Genomic DNA, 21,008 nt, shown 5'->3' with positions numbered 1-21,008 from the left:
CAAGACAGGAAACTTAAAATAATGAATCTCTTCATCGTTGCTAAAGATTAAAACAGTCCACTGTATTCTGAGGGAAAAAGATGTGTCATGGTACCTCCAAAAACCCATCTCCCATACAAGTCCAGACTGGTGGATTTTTTCCAGTGTAGTAACCCTTCTCTAACAATACTGATAAGTTTCTGTAAGAGAAAGAAGGGGAAGGCGCTTTTGGAAAACAGTGGGGAATAATGTGTGCTTGGGTCCTAATGTGCATAAATCATGACTAGAGAAAACCTAACTGTGGGACTCACACCCTGTTTCTGGATGTTAGTATTTACAAACATATTTATGGAGGTTTAAATGCTAAATTCAGAAGTGACTGGCTAAAAAAAAAGTGCAGTAGAACTACGATAACATTGTGAAGAACATTTATGCTCTAGAGAAGATGTATCATTGAAATGAATATGCACTTAAATATTTAAAGGTTTAAATTCAGGGTAGCCACATTGGATAAAGAAACATGTTTCACTGGGGCCTCTGTGGATTTGTACATGCAGCCCCATTCTTTTAGATATTGAACTGCATGTTTTACATGAGACTAACAGGACTGCAGAGAAGTGTGGGTAATCAACCAACTATGCAGATATGCAAAGGCATCAAAGCATAAGCACTAAATGGATTTTCTGTATCATTAACTTTCTATGTACTTTCTTGGGGTAAAAAAAATTCACATTGCTCAAATTGATTGCAGTTAGTGGGATATCTTTTCCTCAGTAATATGTGAGTAGTAGATGGATGTATTTTGACTTTCAGAGAGAAATTAATTTCTCTACTCATAGATGTCTAGTTCAATTTGTTATGTCTTAGGAGTCTGAGTCATTTACCTTGCACAGAAACAGTAGGGGATTCCTATCTAAGTAATGTGGCAGATAGAGAGCAATAAGGATACTCGTGGGTGTCTAAAATGTCTCTGGATATCAATGTTCAGGCACCTGCATCCCACTCAGGTTCAGAGAGAGAGACGAAGAACTGTTTAAACATCACAGACTAAAATTTACTGAGGAAGTCTATGACTAGCAAAAAATTGGCTCTATAATAATGTTCAGAATGATGTGAAACATACAACAGCATGTCAAAAGGCTGTGACTTTTTTTGCCTCCTCATGGCTATGAAAGCTGTACAAATATACATTTATGTGTAATGTATATAGCTGCATAAATACATATACACAATAACATATATTCTCCAAAATAAGAAACAACAATGTTGTCCCAGGCATGGAAAGAAATTAGTTCCTTGGCTTCATCTATTTCTCTGACTACAAATTCAGCATCAATGGTTCATACAGGAATGTTGTTTTTTAAAGCAATTACATCTGATTATGCTGGTGGTTAGCTACACGCATTTTCCTGTGTCTTCCATGGGACTTGTCCACTTAATGGGATTAGCTTGCCCATTTAATTCATGATTATAATTTTTCATGGAATAGCCATCTGAGACACAGGACTTAAAAGACTTTCAAAAAGCAAGAAGATCAAGACTGTGAAAGGTCAGGTTAAATCTCTTGAAAGTAAGTATTTTTTTCAACAATATAAGGAAAACAATATTTGGAAGAGTCTAAGGTATGAAATATACTACATGTATAACTTTTAATTGTCAATAAATGGCATCTGAATGTGAATTAAAATTCTGTGACAATCAGGTCAAGGCATTGGTGTCCCTATCCTTTTTAATCTGGTGAATTATCATTCTTGTTGAGAGCCATTCTATCCTTATTTTATTTCTTTTTAATAGAGCTTTATGCAAATATTTTCCAGAAAGCAAATATCTTCTCAAGTATTTAAAATAGTGTTGTATTTGCATCACTGGACCAGCTAAAATATCCAAGCTATGTCACAAACTGAAAAAAAAAAAGAAAATTTGCTCTTATCAGGAAGATGTACTGTTCTCTCTCAGTGCTCCAGATTGTAGATGATGAAAACAATTAACATGAGCCATAATATTTGATATTACAGAAAATAGGTAACTTATTCAAGTGATAGAACCTGAGATCAATAATTCCCAATTAAAAATGAAAGGTATAAACTTTGAAGAAAAGGATGAAAATTCAAAAAGCTTCATAAATCATGGCAACAATGTAGCTCAATATGACACTGAGGAAATTATTTGAATTCTATTTACTCTGTCACCATTTTTAAGCATAATTCATGCTTTCTTCATTCTGAAAATGTTCAGGAATATACCTATGAGAATATTATTACTGAAATTAAAATGATAAGCATGACTTATGTCAGAATTACTTACGTTAAAATGAGAAAATACTATCAAAAATATTTACCTGAATTACTTTGTGAGTAAAGTAAATCAGTTGTAAATGTTTTATTCTTACTATTAGATTCCAAAGACATTTTAATTAACTAATTTGTAACTACAGTATACACTACAAATGGAAATCGAGCCATAGCTATCTGTACAAATGTGTTCTCTCATAGATATTCATAATGAAAAAGCACATCAGCAATTCTGAAGTAGGTCTGTCATTCGGCAGTCAATAAACATAACACTACCTGACAACACAGCATTTGAGCATTATGTTGAAAAATAAAATTCAATTAATCATTTCTGCAACTGATAATAATTAAAATTGAGAAGATATGATAGGGAACAAAAACATACAAGGTTCAAGTGTACAAAAATGCTCTGAAGTCTCAATTTCCTTTAGTTTGATAAATCCTAATTTCAGTGAGTCAATGAAAAAACATATAATTTACAAAATTGTCTATATTTTCACTCAAAATTAAGATATTTTATCCAAACTCCAGCAGAAAAGTGTTTATCCACTCATATTTTTAACTGTTCAATTTATACTTACTCTTTTCTAACTGTTTTTTATTCTTGTTGAATTCACATCTCTTGTGCAAGACATTCTATACTGTCTTTAATGTAGCACAAAGACTCACGGGGGGAGTTTTTGTTTAAAAAGAATTTTTAAAAGTTTTACATAGCTTACATAGTGTAATACTCTCACTGGGAATCAAACATCTTGAATATGACAACCAGTAGCAGTCTGGGTGGTTACCAGAGTCTCTGTTGCATGATTCAGGTGACAAGCCTCAAACTTTTGCTAAACCCTTATAATCCAGCTGGCCCATGATCCTGCATGGTCACTTCAGGGTATGCATGACCAATTTCTATTATCTGACACTGTGTACAAAATACCTATGAATTTATCTACATTAAAAAAAAAAAAAAAAAAAAAAAAAAAACCCACACAAAACCCCCTAAAAAACTACATGACCACTCTTGCATCTGCAGAACCATTTTTATGGGCTTTTAAAAAAATCTGCATATAGTTTAGTAAATTCTGCATATTCTACATCAGGAATTGACTTGTGAAATTCTTGGGGTGACCAGATTCTCCATCCAGTATGTAATTTAACATTTCTGTAATAAATAAGGACAGAAAATTTGTCTTCATTTGGACTAAGCATAGCAGGAACTGCCATGGGGCATTTCTAGAACTGTCTGAAATATTCACCTGGAAACATTAGATAAGTGCTTAATTGTAAAGGTGGTAGATATAGTGATGAGAATCAATCCTCTTGCTTGAAGCTGGTGCATCATTTCCCATCTATCCATTGTCTCACCTATGCAGAGAGTAGCTGTATATCTGCTTAGAATTACCTGAGGAATTGGTTTACATGCATTTGGGTTGCACACAGATACACAGTTGTAATGTTGTGACAAACATTAGTTTCATCTTTATAACATAATTATAACTCAAATTTCATAGACTTTGGAATAATATTTTCCATGTAATTTTAGATGTGTGAAGAAACTTGTTAGGGTGAACTGTTAGAATGAAGAGAAATCTTACACTGGTAAGATTGATAACAAAGCAGAAACCAGTTTTTAATAAAACAAAAAAATAAAGGTGAAGTGAATAAAAAAGATACTACTGGAACTGAATACCTGTCATTCCTACATTCTTAATTGTTATTCTGACAGGATTTAAGAAATGTGTCTTACCTCTTGACTTCTCTAAATCTAGTATACTTTGAAGCTCTCTGGAAAACAGTCATTCATTATTCAGGATAGGTGAATATCTTAAATATTATTTAAAGTAGATTCATAATGTGGTGATAGCACACAAATGCTATTATTCTTCTGGAGTTAGGAGAAAAAAAATCATGCATGAATGTAGAAACACTACAAATAGAAACTTTTGGAATGATCTTTATTTTTTCATTGTGCATCTCTTCTGTGGGCTTAATAGAGATTCGAACATAGATTTAACTGAGATGTCAGAATATCCTTTGAACACCTGTAAAATGAAAACTATATGGACCACTTTGCAGTAAATATTTTAAGATTCTGTGACAACCAAGTCAATTCTACTGTCATATTAATAGGTAGGTGATTAGGTGGGATTCAGAGTAGAGATTTCTTTCAGCTTTCTGTTAGTTTTATTGTAAACATTGCCAAATCACATAGAAATATGGTGTTGCTTTTTATATGTGTATGAAATATTTTGAATGTTGCCAAGTTTGTATAATACTTATCTTATCTGCAAGTTAGGCCCAACAGATTCCACTGCATCTAAAATTTTCTTTACTCTTGAAATGTTTCCAAAAAATTATCAAATATATTCATAGGACAAAATGCAACAGATTTTGGCACTATAAAAAACAGAGTTGAGAAGTAAATTTTCTGGTAATGAAGTCACTTCCTGTAAGAGACGGTCCGAAGATCCCTCATCTGCCTCACGACCATCGTCAAGGACAGAGACTGAAATCCCTAAAAGGGACTTTTAAATCTCAACGCAGGAGTTCTGGCCTGGCTGAGGTGGGATGTTGGCCAAGTGCTGCCTGCAGGTGTGTTCAATGGAAAACATCAGAACTTGAGCAGAAACAATGGGCAAGTCATGGTGAAGTGACTGCACCTGCTGACCTGTTCTGGTTGACACTGTACCTGCTGATGACCAACCTGTTCTGAGTTCTCAAGACGAACACATTGTAATAATTTCCCCCACCTTTTTGGCCAACTGCCTGTCGCTTTGGAGAGGACTATAAGGACCCCCGAGTTAACCAAAGACTTTGAAATCTCCCCAGGGAAGAAGACAGATCTATTGGCTGGACCACAAGGATTTCGTCTCTCTGTTGGTAGCTACAACCGACCCCCTCTTTCTCTTTTCTCGCTATCCTTTATTTCCCTTCAAATCCTCACTATCGCACTTGTTGGCACTAAATAAAGGTGCATTGCTGATTGAGCAAACTGAGTTGTCCCCCACTGTGTCTTTTTCGCCTTGAGATCCCTAAAACGAACCATCAGGTTCCCCACATATATTTGCGGACCCTGACACTTCCCTGCAACAGCAACCACTACTTTGCATATTTCACACTGAGTCAATAACTGTTTTGTTTTTTTTTCCTTCTTGCCTTTACCGTGAGATTTTCCCCAAACCTTACATCTCTAAAAGTCCTAATTTCAAATGTGAACTTACAGGTTTTAATTCAGTTTCTCCTTTGACCACCATTGGGTTTTTTTAGAAAAAAGAGCTTTCCCCCCAGTGTGTTTCAAAACGTGAATGTTTTTTAACGACAATCATACTCATCTCAGTCTTTGTTCTGTTCAAATGGCTTATTATCTTTCCTCATAAAATAAACTCCCTTAGTAGTCTGCTTTACTTCACGTTTCAGTTTACTTTCATTTTCAACAGATGACCAGTCAGTATAACATATTCTGACTTAGTCTTAGCAGCAAATTGTGAAACAACTTGAATAATCTCTGCTGTTACTGGAAGTATCTCTGTAATTTGTTTTTTATTTTTAATACTTACATCATGTAAAGGGAGGATCATCACACTATGATCCATTAAGTTGACTGCTATTTTTTACTTCCCAGGTGTCTCCAGCTGAGGTTTTTCTGCCAAACAACAGAAGTTCCTAGGACCTTACATTTTGTACTTGGTTTCATGTAATTTCCGTTATCCAAGTGTTTAGGGTTATAAAGCTCTTTCAGTATGAAATCCCAGATGTCTCACAAATTTTGAAAGTAAATATACTAGTGCTAGGAACCTGATCATGCAAAGTTTAGGTAAGAACAAAGAATACACTTTATATTAAAATCCAAGGCTTTAGCATTAGTCTAACTAAAACCTTAATAGTCTAATCAAGAAATTATTAACTTAATTAGAAGAACGATAATGCTTCTACTCCAAGTTATCCACTTAATTTAGTTTTATCTAATTTTCAGTAATGCCAAGAGACTTTCTAGAATTTACACCTGTCTTTGTTGCTATTTTCACCTTTACACTGTCCTTGTGTGTTCTAATTCTTTACAGAGAAAACAGAGGAGGTTACAGTGCCTTGTATCCCACATTCCTTTTTGAGAGTAGTGTATTGTTAACCTTAATGGCTTCTCTCTCCTCATACAAGGTCTGCCTGAGATAATTTTTTTTTTGCTTGTTAACATCAATGCTTGCTTGCTCTTTCTACATGGTTTTAGACTTTCCTGTTATATCCAAACTGACTGTATTTTATATATATAGAAGACTTGTCCTGAACTTTCTTTGTTATTAGTAAAACTAGTTTTACCTAGGTCCAAGGGCTCTGTTCCCTCATTGTCCAGTAAGTAATTGCCCAACTGCCTGTACACTTGGTGCTTTTGTTGTTTTCTCACATTCACAGTTTTGGGGGGGCCTATGTGTTTCACAGATCTCCTTTGCATTGAACCATCATTTACATTCTTAGTCTTAGAAAGCATTAAATGTATTTGGTTAAACAGAATGTGAGTATTTCTGTTTGGTTGATTTTGTTTGCTTGTTTGTTTTTATCATGAAGTAAGTCACTTTCTGGACAGTGTTTGAGAGGCAACATCTGGGGCAAAAACAAAAACCAAAGCAAAAACCCAATTAATTGATTGGGGAAAAGTCATTGTGTCATTCACAAAGATTCCTCCTCTTAATTAAGAAGGGATGAAAGGGGAAACAAGATTGCTGGTCTAATCACAGATGATTGATTTTTAAACTTTCATCCCTTTTGGCAAAAAGTGTGTGACATCAGTGATTGTTGACTCCTTTTTTGCATTATCTGACTCTCATACATGGTCACAGAAAAATCAACAGAAATTAATGTTGTGCTGAAGAAAAGATGCTCCCTGCATATTCTATTCAAGGTCTTGGGGATTAAAAAAGTATACATTATGGTACTTAGCACTATCTTCTATGTGGCTCTGCAACAATGTGATGTGTTTTACTCCTACTTTCATTTTTTGGTTCCTCTCTATCACTTGAATCATGAGTTTTCATGGTGTTTGAATCTAGGGTATCTATTCTGTATCTTGATTTTATTGCATGCTCACCTCTAGTCTGGACTCATACATATGAAATGAAGCCAGTAAATGGCCATAAAGCAATCTTTCTCAGAAGTACTGGATTACATTAAAGCAGATTAGATTAAAATAGGCATTTCATACATTTCTTGTCACTAAAATTCTTTATTAGAATTAGATGAATCTGCTGATTACGTGGAATACTTTTATAGCATCTTAAAAAATATATGGCAGTTAATTACTCAATAACTTTCAAAAATTGCCTGATTGATTATAAGAGTGACAAATTTTATTGACATGACTGGACAGTAGGATAGGGAAAAAAAGCAATCACCACTTACTTTTATAAGACACAAAGACCAGTCAGGTGCCCAATTCTTATTGAAAGTAAATGGGAATTGTAAGCATTAAATTGTTTATATCTCTGAAAATCTCTTTCATAAAGAAGTTTGCCTCCAGTGATCAATCTTCATGAGTGTTTAGTGTAAAGGAACTATTTTTATCTTAATGAAATATGGATATGCTACCTTGCCTTGGTGATTCCTTGCATGTTGACAATATTGACTAATGTTTCTCGAGTCTTCTCATCCATTATTACAAGATCTAATACAAATTCTTGGGAGATACTACAAAACCAGATTGAGGGAACATAATCTTCTCTTTGTCTCCTGTAGTTTTTCATTCCTAACCAAAGTAAGAGTAGACACTCGCAGATGAAGATAATACAATGTTTCTTCCGTTGTACACTAATTTTCTGCTGATGCAAATAATCACAGTATGCTAGACACTGAAGAATTATGAACATTAACTTACAAGATTATATTTAATGTATGAAAAAGGATTTAAAATGTTTGACGTGTTGTTTTACAAACCAGTTATCTAGGTTTAGATAGACAGGTATCTGCTAGGGAAGATTGGAGTCTCCCTTGGACTGTAAGCCCCTCCCCCCCTTTTCCAAATTATTATAAATTTACAATTAAAAGGCTGATTTTAATCAGCAAATCAGGCAAATCAGGCAAAGATTTTGGGAATAGGTATAGCAGTTCTTTACTAGGGATATCAAAAAATTACAAATGTTCTAGTACAGAAAAATAAGCAAGCAAATAAACAAACAAGAAATCCTAGAAAACCCAGAGTCAGAAATACAACCTGACACCCTGTTGGTCAGGGTGTTGGAAGCAGTCTAGAGTAAGTCCTTCTGGAGTGGCAGATGTGGTCTTGTTGGAGTAGAGATGGTCCCGTTGAAATAAGGGTTCAGTAATGGTGAGATGGGTCCGGTCTTCCTCCAGGGATCCGGTGGAAAACTGGATGCCTGGTGTCACTTGTGGCTCCTTTTTATCTAGGTGAAGACGGTTTGGCTCCTCCCCCCTGGGTGGATTATGTACAATAGGATTATATAATGTGTCATGAAGTCATTGGTGAGCTTTAATGGTCCATTAGCAGAAGATATCCCATGGGGGTAGTGGGGCACAGTGTGCACTATCTGTTAAGGATCACTGCACCATCTGTTTAAGGATCACTCCACCATCTGATAAATAACACTGACCCATTTGGGCAAACATAAGCAACACTACTCCACCCGGTTTCAACAGATGGAATAGAATAACATGTTTTTTCGGTTACAAAACCCAAGACACCAGTTTATATTTTGCCAGTGTCTTCAGACAATGTAATATGCTGAATAAATTTCTGATAATTAGTCTGGAGACTCACAAAGGAAATTCCATATGAAAGGTGTTTCCGCCTTGTGTTGCATACAATAGAAATATGATAGTAGAAAAAAATGCGTCTGACAGGAATGTCATTCATTACTGGTACAACTCACTGGTTCCTAAAACACAAAGTAAGTTGCTCAAGAACAGTCTATCCCTTCAAACCTCATTGTTTTCTATGTATTGTATTATTGCAGCAAACTCACTGTGGAGAGGGAAACACACTTGTGCAAGCTAGTAATTCCTAAGAAAATTTCAACCACCTAGCACAGGTCAAATATTGAACCTGTTCCTTGTTTCTCTTTAAAAAGCATGGTAGTAGTCATATCACATTTTCATTCATCAGTTTCATGATAATAGCAATCATGAAGGACATGAAAGACATGAAAAACACTTACTTTGTTCTTGAATTCAAAGACCTGAGACTCCATTTTCATTGAGATTAACTAATTATTAGTCTGAAGATTATCCAGGAGAGAGATATCCTCTCAATTCCTTCTGTCAAAGATGCTCCACGATGCATTAGATGATTAAATATTAAGTAGGCATATGTAAGCCCAATTTTATGATATGGTGGTTAGAGTACCCTTCCAAAATGGAAGAGGTGTACATAACCTCTTATAATTCTAATCAGCTTAGTGTTGTAATTAAGTATTGGGGAAGAAAAAAAAAAAAATTAAACACAACAGAAAAACCCCAACGAAACCAGAGGAGAAATATATCCCTTCTAGTTTCAAGGCACCTAAGTATTCAAATCTTCAAGGATTAGCCTCCATTGCTGGTTATCAAATACATTGGTTCTGCACATCCTCTATGATATCTGGCAACTACCTTGTGACAGCTTGGGTTTTCCCAGAGTATCTATAATGCACTAGTCTCCAAAGTTAAGGCAAGAGAACTAAGCTTCTAATCAACAGATGAGCAAGCTGAACTTCCTGAGTTTTTGGTCTTAGCATAAAATATGCTTGGTCAGCTGACGAGTTTTCTTATTGCCTATAGGCTTTGTATAATTGCCCTACTGCAAGACTCAAGTGCTAATTAAAATGACCTGGACCATCTGAGACATCTCCTTGGCACTGGCAAATGTAATGCAGACTGTCTAGAAACCATTGTTCCTTGTATCCATCTTACATGGCAAGGTTTTGGTAATGAGAGGGCTGCAAATGTGACTTTCTTGAGAAGCTTGTCCTGCCATGTTTGACAGAGACAATTCCAGCTAGCTCCAAGAGGGATCCAAAGCTGAGATTACAGTGACATCAATAGTGGTTCTCTGATAACATATATGAAAAGGGATATAAAACACTGCACAACAGTAAACTGTGAGAAAGGAGTGAGTAAATATGAGGGAAACAGCTGTGCAGACACCAAAGGCAAGAAGAGGGAGGGAAGAGCAGAGCTTCCCCTGAAGCCCCTGGCCAAGCTCATGACTATGCAAATTGTTTCCATGCAACCCATGACGGTCCATGGTGGAGCAGATATCCGTTTGCAAACCAAGGAGGGCCCCATGATGAAACAGGTGGAAGTGCCCTGAAGGAAGCTGCAGCCTGTGGAGAGGAGCACATGTAGGAGCAGCTTTTCTGGCACGACTTGTGAGCTCCTGAGGCTCACACTGGTGCAGGACTTCATTCTGGAGGAGGGACTCCATGCTGAAGCAGGAGAAGAGTGTGAGGAGTAAAGAACAGAAGAGGCATCCAGTGATGACCTATCCACAACTCCCATTCCTCATCTCCCTGAACAGCTTCAAAGGGGAAGAGGTAGAAAGATTCAGACTGAACTGAGATTAGAAAACAGTGAGGGATTGGGAGAATCTGTTTTTTGATTTGTTCTTATTTTCCTGTTATACTACTCTGTTATTAATTGACAATAAGATAATCTTCCCCTAGTCATGTCTGTTTTGCCTGTGATAATGATTGCAGACTGATCTCACTGTCTTTATCTATCCCATGAGATGTTTTTTTCTGTATTTTCTCCACTGTCCTGTTGAGGAGGGGGAGAACTGATGGGCACCTCATGGCCAGCCAAGGTCAGCTCACCATTCTGCTCTACACTGACAGGTAGATAACAAGATTCATAGCCCAGGATATCTCAAATTACACTAAATTGCTCTTTGAGACAGCTGTACTCAGCGTTTCACAGTTACCACAGTGCACACCAGAAACTGCTCAGTTCCTGAAGTAATGAGGAGAAGAACTAGCTGGAACCAGGTATTCCCCTGTGCATGGACGTTAGACACTGCTAGACCACTGAACCCCTCAGCAACCCCTAAAGAGAGGTGACTTTATTTTAGGTTGTGGGGTCATGTAGATAAATAATACAATACTGACACTAAGAGGTCTTTGTATGGCTTCTGGAAGGCCTGGGGAATGAAACGTGTCAGACTTTCTTTGCCTCAAATTCTTTTAAAATGTAAGAACTTCATTTTTTCACAGTTGATTTGTAAGTTTTTTTCTATGGTTAATCTCCTTGGGTTTTTAATTTATTTTTTTGTTTGTTTGTTTGCTTTGTTTTGTTTAGTTTACCTTCTCATGACAGAACTAAGGTTTTACATTTAACAGGAGAAACAAGTAATTATTTTTATCAGAACGATACATTTATAACTGTAATGTGATGGTGTAGTACAGAGAAATACAGGCCCATTAAGACAGAAGAGGCCTTGAAAAAAGGAACAGAAAATACTTTAAAAGGGGAGTAGATGTAAGATACGACAATGCCAGAGGCACAGACTAGGAGTGGAGATATGTCTTTAAACAGCTTGCAGAAAGTCAGTTAAATAATCCCACATGTAGAGTTGGGTGAAATGCATTTCAGGGATAATCACAAGAACAAAGAACTGCTGCCTACTATAAAACTTTTTCCCCCTAAAACAGCAGTAATTTTATCTTTTCTGTTTTTTTTGGTTTTTTTTTTTTTTTTTGCTGTTGTTGTTCTGTAACAATTGTATTTGATGTAATAATTAGTATTTGGATGAACTTTTAGTATTTCAATCATACAAAAATATGTTCTTGGGTTTTTTTTTCCTGCTTGTCCACAAGATTTTCAGTGAAAGAAGCTGATAGGCCAGATTAAACCAGTGGTGACTCATGGGCTGTCGACTGGCAGATAAAAGCCAAGAAAACACCCTAGGATATCACATATGCCTTTAAAATTTCATACTTGTGAGCAAGTAAGTCAAGGTTCTTTTGACTTTAATGTAGTCTTACCTCTAGACAGAAAGCTAAGGTATACACTGTTTTCAGATACTTGCAATGATTCATACTGTATTTTCACTATCTAGAAAGAGAGCCAAAGTAATACCAGTACTATTAGTGCTTGTGTTCATTTATTCATACTGTTTTCTTTTATACAAAGTATTTCAAAATACTAAAGCCACTAGTAATGTAATTGCCATTTGCGTGATTTGTAGAAAGCATGTCAATTATGGAAATCAATGAACAATTTCTGATAAATTGATCCCCATGCTTTCCCTGAAAATTGAATAACAGTAAATAAATGTTCCAATTGATTAGATCTTTAGATGCAGATCTTTGGCAGTGTTTGAAAGCCACATACATTAGGAAGGGTGTTTTTACTAGTAACATTAATAAATTCATACATGTGTATGAATATATGTATATAAATAAAAGTTTTGCTTTCTCACGGTCTTTCACATTCTTCTAGCCATAATCTCCCCCATAAGTCAACACCCAAGTCAACCATCAAAGTCAGGTTAATGCATTCATTATGTCCGTAACCTGGACCTACCATGTTTTTAATTGTTGAAGCTTTGACTGCAGCATGTGCTCATTACAGCTGTTCATTAGGACTGTGGAATAAGATTTCAAAATTAATGCAACACACTGCCCTGATATAACTGACTGGACACCCCTTCCCCCCATATGTATTCTGTAGAAGTTAACGTTTAATTGACCTTTTACAAATGGAAATTATTATAAGTATTAAGCTCTTACAAAATCAGAACTTTCATTCTTCCAGGATTGCCTAATTCCCAGGATCTACCGAAAAGAAAACCAAACCAAACCAAACCACAAAAACAAAAACAAAAACAAAAACAAAGCAAAACAAACAAAAAACCCCCTCCAACCAACCAAAAAACCCAACTTAATTCTTTAAGAAAGTCTCAGAGTGTTACAGTTTCAAAGTTTCAAAGAGAAAGTGTACTCAAATATTCTTCCTCAAGAATGTTGCATACATTAATTTTCTTTTAAAAATAGTAAGATTTTTCTTTCACAAAAAAACTCCCCAACAACAAAAAAGCCCAACTAACACACAATAAAACCCCAACCACCCTGAAAAGACATTGAAACTGAGAGAAATTGAAAACCAAAGTGCATATGCAGTGTTCTGTATGTAAATAATCCATTCAAACCTTACCATGAATATCTCTCAACTAATGTATAAATTTTGTAGATTTTGGGTTAGGTGTGGGTTTGGGGTTTTTTTAAGAAGATTTCTAGAAAACACCTTTCTCAGCTCAATTTTTTAATGTGATGTAAAGATTCTAAGTACTTTTATTAATCTTGCCAGGGCAAGAATCAATCAAGGCTGCATAAAGTACCTTTTTTCTATTCCGCCGAAAGAAACATGTTTTTTTTTTTTTATTACTTTGTGTGTTATGTATGGGATCATAAAACCCAACACAATATTCTTAGCTAATTTATAACTGGAAGAATAAAACTTTTCAATGCCAAAATTTGATGCTAATCAAGATGTAAAAGTGCAAAAATCTATTATATATGTATATAACATATTATATATATAACATATCTTAATAATTGTGTTTGATTTGAAAATGTCTTTATCATGAAGCCAACCCTGGTAATCTTTGTGGACTGTTTTGATGCAGACATTCTTTGTCTCAGAATGAAAATGAAGAACAATTGAAATATCAATTCATTTTGAGAGTTACAAAATATAATGAAATGGAAAACAGAAGTTTATAGAATTGCCATGGTGCATAAATGTATGAAGCATTTCTTGTTTTGTGTTATGAGCATAAGACTGTCTTTCAAAGTCATATTGTACACATCCTTCTCTCCAAAATTTCTCTGCTGATTAACTTTTAAAATTTTTTTTTCAGTTAAATGGTTCTAGACTAGTTTTTCATTATTATGACGATTGAATTAATATTGATGGAGAGATAACATTACAACATAATTTAAATTTTAAAAAATACACATTCATTTTGCAGTGCTTCCTAATATTTTCTTTTGAGGGCATAATAATTTTGGAAATTTCAGCACAGATACTCCACTAATGCGTTAATTTTCCTCATCATTAACATTTTTGGTTGCCATAACTCCACTACTTCAAAGGATTTTTTTAGTAACAGAAAACTAGTGTGAACAGCCCTCACATGGAGCAAGCAAAAGTTTATCTTTAAAAAACACAAATCACATTGTTATGCTGTTTAGACTTTGAGATGCTTTACATACAGGTTATCATGGCTTAACATAAAAAACATCCTCCCTTTTCATGTAAAATCAGCTTAATTTTGATGAATAAAGTCAACACACTTAGGGTCTGAAGTCTGCTGTGAGACATACTGACACACTGCTACTGAAGAGCCCCACTTGCTCTTGGCCTTATGAATATCTGCCACATCGCTGCCTTACGCCTCATTGCACTCATGCATCCATTCCTGACACCTGCTCACACTGTCAGGTTGTTTACGAGCCTACACAAAGCTTAAAAATCATTCCGTGCACTTAATTGTACATAAAACCTTCTTCTAACAAGAAGGTCTTAGAAAAGAAATTTTTCATTGTCCAAGTGGGACAGTCAGAGAATTTTTTGTCCCAGGAAGATTCTGAGGTTAAAGTATGACATTTTTATGCCTAGAAAAGCTATGTAAGGTTATTTTTAGTTCTTTTTATGACTCCCTCTGAATCTTGTATGGCTTGACTGAAGATAACTAAGGGAGCCTGGATTTTCAAGTGGAAGGGTACAAAATTAGTCCCAATGCTGTTTTTTAATTCTCTAACATAATAATTATGATTCAACATTTGAATTGTGGTAATCTGTGGAGTCCCTGACCAGGGATTAGGCTGAACACATTTTAAGAAAAGACAGCCTTTCTTCCCCCAGTGGCTAAAATGTATTTTACTCGCATTTAAGATGACCAATATAAATAATTTTTAATTTAGCAGTGTGTAATAGTGTTATCACTCAGATTTATATAGATCCTTTTATGGTATCTAATTGAAAAACACAGCTTGCTGCTAAAGATGGGAAGCTGCATTTGGTTACTTTTTTTTCCTCTGCAGTCTCTCTTCTTTGCTGTGGTGCATTTCATCATGTTATGGACAAAGGAGTAGAGAATCAGGCTTAAAATTTTCTGTTACTTCTACAAATTGGTCATTGCACTAATTGTATATCATACTTTGGCATTGTGCCCTGCAATGGAGCTGTTGGAGAAGGCTGGAATTGGCTCTGCTCAGTACCAGACAGCCCCAAACTCTCCTCACAGTAGCCAAACCCTTGTCCCTTATACTCAATGCAGATAACAACACTGTTGGTTTCTTCCTGTAAATTATCCAAAACCTGAAAACTACCCATGTACCATTGGCTTCTTGAAGTATTATTCTGTTGGTCCAAACAGTTTTCCCCTCACCTAGCAATGCTGTCTGCTCAGTCATCTGTCTACTTGGTTTTGGTTTCTGACATTTCATCCTACTTCTCTTTCTCATGAAGGTGTCTTCAGTGATTCTTTGCCTTCAGAAAAGAGATAAAAACAATGGAGATTATCAACAAGGATAGGGAAGCCATGCACATCATTAAGGAATGAAACATGGTTTTAAACTTCCTTGAGCACTGAATTTGGATTGTCTGCTTTATTGGTTGCAGCAGCAAGCTGTATATGTATATGGGAAGATATTTTTAAGAAGGGGTAAAGTGTTGTACAGCATTGTGTTTCTTGAGGAGAAAAAACCCAAACAACAATGAGAAATGACCCTTCAGACCTGAAGGTCTGTGAGGCAGGGGAGGAGCTACTACAGCCGCAGAAGCAGAGATTCTCCTGAAACCCACGGAGGAGACCAGAGAATCATTAAAATTGGAAAATACCTCTAAGATGACCAAGTCTAACCATTAACCCAACACTGTCAGGTTCACCATTAAACCTTGTCCATAAACACCACGTCTATAAATGTTTAATCACTTCCACAGATGGCAATTTCACTACTTCCCTGTGTAACCTATTTTAATACTTGACCATCCTTTCCATGAAGAACCTTTTTCCTAATGTCTAATCTAAACCTCCCCTGGCACAACCTGGCTTCTTTAGTCTCACAGAATCACAGAATCAATAAGGCTGGAAAAAACCTCCAATACCACGGAGTCCAAATCGAACACCACCCCATCAACCAGACCATGGCACTAAATGCCACTTTCAGGCATATGTTAATACCTTCAGGGATGGTGAATTTATTGCCTCTCTGGGCCATCCATTCCAGTGCTTCTCTGGGCAATCCATTTCAAGGCTTGACTACACCTTTTGTGAAGAAATTCTTCCTGATGACCAACATGAACCTCCCCAGCACATCTTGAGTATATGATAAGGTCTTTCCTGAGCCTCCTTTTCTCCAGGCTAACTACCCCAGTTCCCTCAGCTTCTCCTCATAGGACTTGCGCTCCAGACCCTTCACCAGCTTCATTGCCCTTCTCTGGACATGCTCCAGCACATCAATGTCCTTCTTGAAATGAGGGGCTCAGAATGGACACAGGATTGGAGGTCTGGCCTCACCAATGCTAAGTACAGAGGAATTACAATATGAAGGTTCCAACTGTAAAAAAATGCCTTTGAACATGAATCATCTAATTGAAGTGTATTCAGAACTTCCTATTAGATTCTTTTTCTTGAAATGGAGTACCATAAGCATCTTCTGTCTTATTTAAAATGTGCTGATTAAATATTATTATTATATTATACTCACTGCTATGCACAACTGCCAACTATATTTTTCCTTTTTTTAAATTCTTTTACCTTTACTTCCTTTACAGCTGTTTCATTTAAAGTCTATTAATTTCCTTTTTATTTGTTATGTTACTTGATTTCACTTATTCTTTTTAAAGATTATTTTATCTCTGTCTACACACCTCTTCTGTCCTCTCACCCTAGCTCAACTTGTAACACTGTAGATTTTACTTTTTCATTAAATTATTCATCTTTTTTCTTTGCTTTTTTCCCCAAATCCCACCAGCATTTCTCACCTTCTTCCCAACACTTCATACTTATCCTTTGATCTTTTTACTACAAATATCTTGACTTTCTGTTTTTCTACTTTTTTCTTCTTTCTCACCTCTGTTTGTAGTTGTATCACACCTCTTTTCACTTGTCCCATCTCACAGGTCTGTCTTCTCATTTCCTTTTTTTTTTAGTCATTCATTTGGTGTAGCAAAGAATTGATGACATGAAAAGATTAAAGCTGAAGTGCATTGGATTTTAGGAGGCTTTTTGCAACCGTCTGCTTTTCTGATAATTAATATGAAACTCCATCAGCTTTCCCGGTTCTATTTCATCTCTGAATTTAGTCTTTCTGTGGACTAGGTGAAAAGTATTTTAGACCTCTCTCTTCCTTTTTCACAACAAAAAGGGAGGGAGGGAGGGACGGGAAAAAGGATAATGTTTTATCTCTCTGGGAGGTTCATACTCTAATTTCAATGTAAGGAATCAGATTATTAACCTAACAGAATTTAGGAATCCATAATGAAAGTAAAATAAATCTACTTCCTCACAATATAAACTCCCTTCTTTTTATAGCTTCATGTTTTTCAAGAAAAACAGATAGAATACCATATGAACAGCCCTGTTCTTGTGTTCTTTCATTCCCTTTCAACAGGTGCTAATTTATCCTTGTTTATGGATGTAAAATAAACAGGAGTTGCTTAGGAAGCAGTTCTACAGGGTGAACTTTTCTTTTCTACATATATATGTACATGCTTTTAAAAGGGTCAAATGAAGAGAAACACATAGGGAGAGCAGAAAGACAGAAAAGGATAAGACTTATATGAAACTGGTTCTCTAATACATAGATTATAACATACTCTATACACTATATTACAAAATTTGTTTATTTCTAATGTGCTCCAATCCCTCATGTCAGCTATAATCAAGTATATATTTCCCAAATTGATGATAGGGATGGAGTTATACAACTTGAAGTGGTTGATGATCTGCCTTATGGATTGTGTTTTAGTAGCTAAGAAAAACTGTAGAAGATACAATAATATGTGTAGAACTGGACACCCAAAATAAAAATACTTAATTTCAAATAATGATTAAATTGGGGGTTTTTTTGGAACTTGCTTATGACTACTTAAAAGTTCCTTGTTTGCTTGTAATTGCGTTAACTTCTAGCTGTCTCTTTCTATTTAAAATAGCAATTGCTAATAATAGTACCCCAGAATGAGGTGGTTTGAAATATCAAAACAGACTGAAGAGAAGTCACATATCAGGCATGGTCTAAGAAAGCTTCTTTTGGCTGGATATCCTACTGCCCCCAAGAAAGAGAGCACATTTTCTTTGTTACCTTGATGCTTCTGTAGCTGTTTGCTTCTCAGGAATGCAAAAGCTATGGTTTTCTGGGCATCACTTTTATGGAAATGTATATAAATTGCATATAGGAAAGACTTTTTTTAAAAAATCCCAGATGTACGGATAAATAAAATAATTGAAAGCAATTGCATAGGATCTAACCCTACAAAACTAATCTAAAACTCCCAAAGAGCTAGGAGCTGTATTATTTTCTGCCTTTTATTCCCAACACTTCTATACCACAGTGCTAAGAAGGAGCAAAACCCTACAAATCAAAAAAAACAACATTCTGAATGAACTTCACACCCTCTTAGCTTAAACTAAAATGAATTAATCTGTGAGCAGTGATGGAAAAGTTTTTATTACTTTACTCTTTTTCCTATTTTTCATAAAGAAGAAGCAATGAAATCATAAGTTACATACCCATTTACAAAAACTACAAGTGACCCAATGGTTAAGTAAATGTGGTAGATCCCCCATATTACTGCTTCATGAAAATCAAAGCACTATCAATAATAATGTAATATGATATTAAAAAGTAGCAGGGATTATTTCCCTTAGACTTTCCCTGTGTTCTGGTGCACTTGATGTTTCATTTTTTTGTGCTTTACAGCGGGAAATTTTGTTCTTGAAAGTATTCTTTCTGAATATAAAGGAAGCTGTAGTCCTTATCTAATAAACACTAGACTTGGAAATTTTCCAAAATGAGTTCTGCTTGCAGCACATTGAGAACAGATTTCCTTACTACACTATTTTGACTCTGGTATGTTCCTGGTAGCACTGTGGGAGAAAACTGGTTTATAGACTACACAGGACACCCAAATTGTGGCAGTCCTTACAAACTCCTCTACTACACCCCAATGACTGGATTCAAGAATATTTTCATTTGGAATTGTCCTAACAGATATTCACATCACCCTATATCGTAATTGAATTTATCACAATTACTCTTTCTGGTTATACTTTAGTCGTTACTTGCCCAGGTCATTTTACCACCCAATACCTGAAGCATAACAGCCAAGAGTGAAATTTCTGAATAATCAGTGGTACTGCTGGAACTGATATTCTCATTGATACATCTGGGCCAAGGTCTAATACCAACCCACTGAAAACAAACAAACCCAGGAATCATTTCTGTGGTTGCAAATTCCATGCAACAGTGGGATTCACCTTTTAGTCCCTGAACTGCAGTGCTAGCAGGATTCACCCCACGGGGAAGGCGAATCACTGTCAGATTCCCCTGGGTCATTCGCAAGTCCATCGCTTCCAGTCTCTGTGCACTGACCAACCTCTTCTCTGACAACACATTAGAAAAAGTCGTTCAGAGCATTAAAGGTATTTGTGTGGGATTACACTGTGTCCCCTTGCAGAACCTTGTTCAACCCTTCCTACTCTTTCTGACCCATTTCTCAGTGCATCATCTCTAACCTCACCCCAGCTGTGCCTGAAGACCAGCAACAAACACATGCATGGTGTAGATCTAATATTTTGGAACAACCAATTGTTTATTACTTCTCCTTCCATAAAACACTCCTTTTTTTATAAACCAGAACTACTTCTTTTCGGGTACTTGCAATCTGCAATTAGCAAACAAGCATTTCTTTTTTATATTTAGAAATATTTGCTTTCATCTTTTTTTATTGCTTTTGAAAGAAAAAATCAGGCTGGTCAAATAAATTGATATTTTCTAGAAAAATACAATTGTTGTATTCATTTGATTTCATTCAGAAACTTATGTGTGAGAAATTCTTTCTGTTGAAAATTAATTCAAAAGTTTAAATTATATTCCTAAAGAATACTGTTATTAGATGTATTACTAATTTATCCCCAATTTAGTGCAAAATTGCTTTTAATATCCTGACAAGTCTCCACAGACATTTTGAAATTACTGTTGATTTTAATGCTTTATTTTGAATGTTATCATATTATCAAATATCTGAGTTGTTCCAGAAATACACGGTGTTTTTTTTTTTTTTTTGTTTGTTTTGTTGTGGTTTGTTTTTGGTTTTTTTTTGTTTTGTTTTGTTTTGTTTTTGTTACTGTACACCCACAGTACTTTTCTATTGCTCCTAGTATGTAGGAGGAAAAGCAAAATGTATGATGTTTCCTAGCATTATACATTTTCTAGGTATTTTGGAGAGAAAAGTAAACATACTGAATTCTAGTCTTACTGATTGTGGGGACAAAACCTATAAAAAAATATTTCCAGAGCCAATTACTCGATAATCCCAGTCAACATCTTTCTTAAATTTAATCTGGAAACACAGCTATGCTCAAAATATTGTTTAAAGTCAAAGTGAAAATGTACTTTAAATAGAACCATGACTTTTTTAGCCTGCTTTAGTGTTTTAGAAGCATAGTCCTCCAAATTGTCTCATTAATACAGAAAGTGCCTTATTCATAAAATATTATACAAAATAATTTTTCATAATGATTGTCTTTTTTCCTGTGTT

This window comes from Chamaea fasciata, unplaced genomic scaffold, assembly GCF_029207755.1.
Source record: "Chamaea fasciata isolate MVZ Bird 193981 ecotype frontalis unplaced genomic scaffold, bChaFas1.0.hap1 SCAF_2, whole genome shotgun sequence".
In the NCBI taxonomy this organism is placed as follows: Eukaryota; Metazoa; Chordata; class Aves; order Passeriformes; family Sylviidae; genus Chamaea; species Chamaea fasciata.
Note: the sequence above shows the minus strand (reverse complement) of the source record.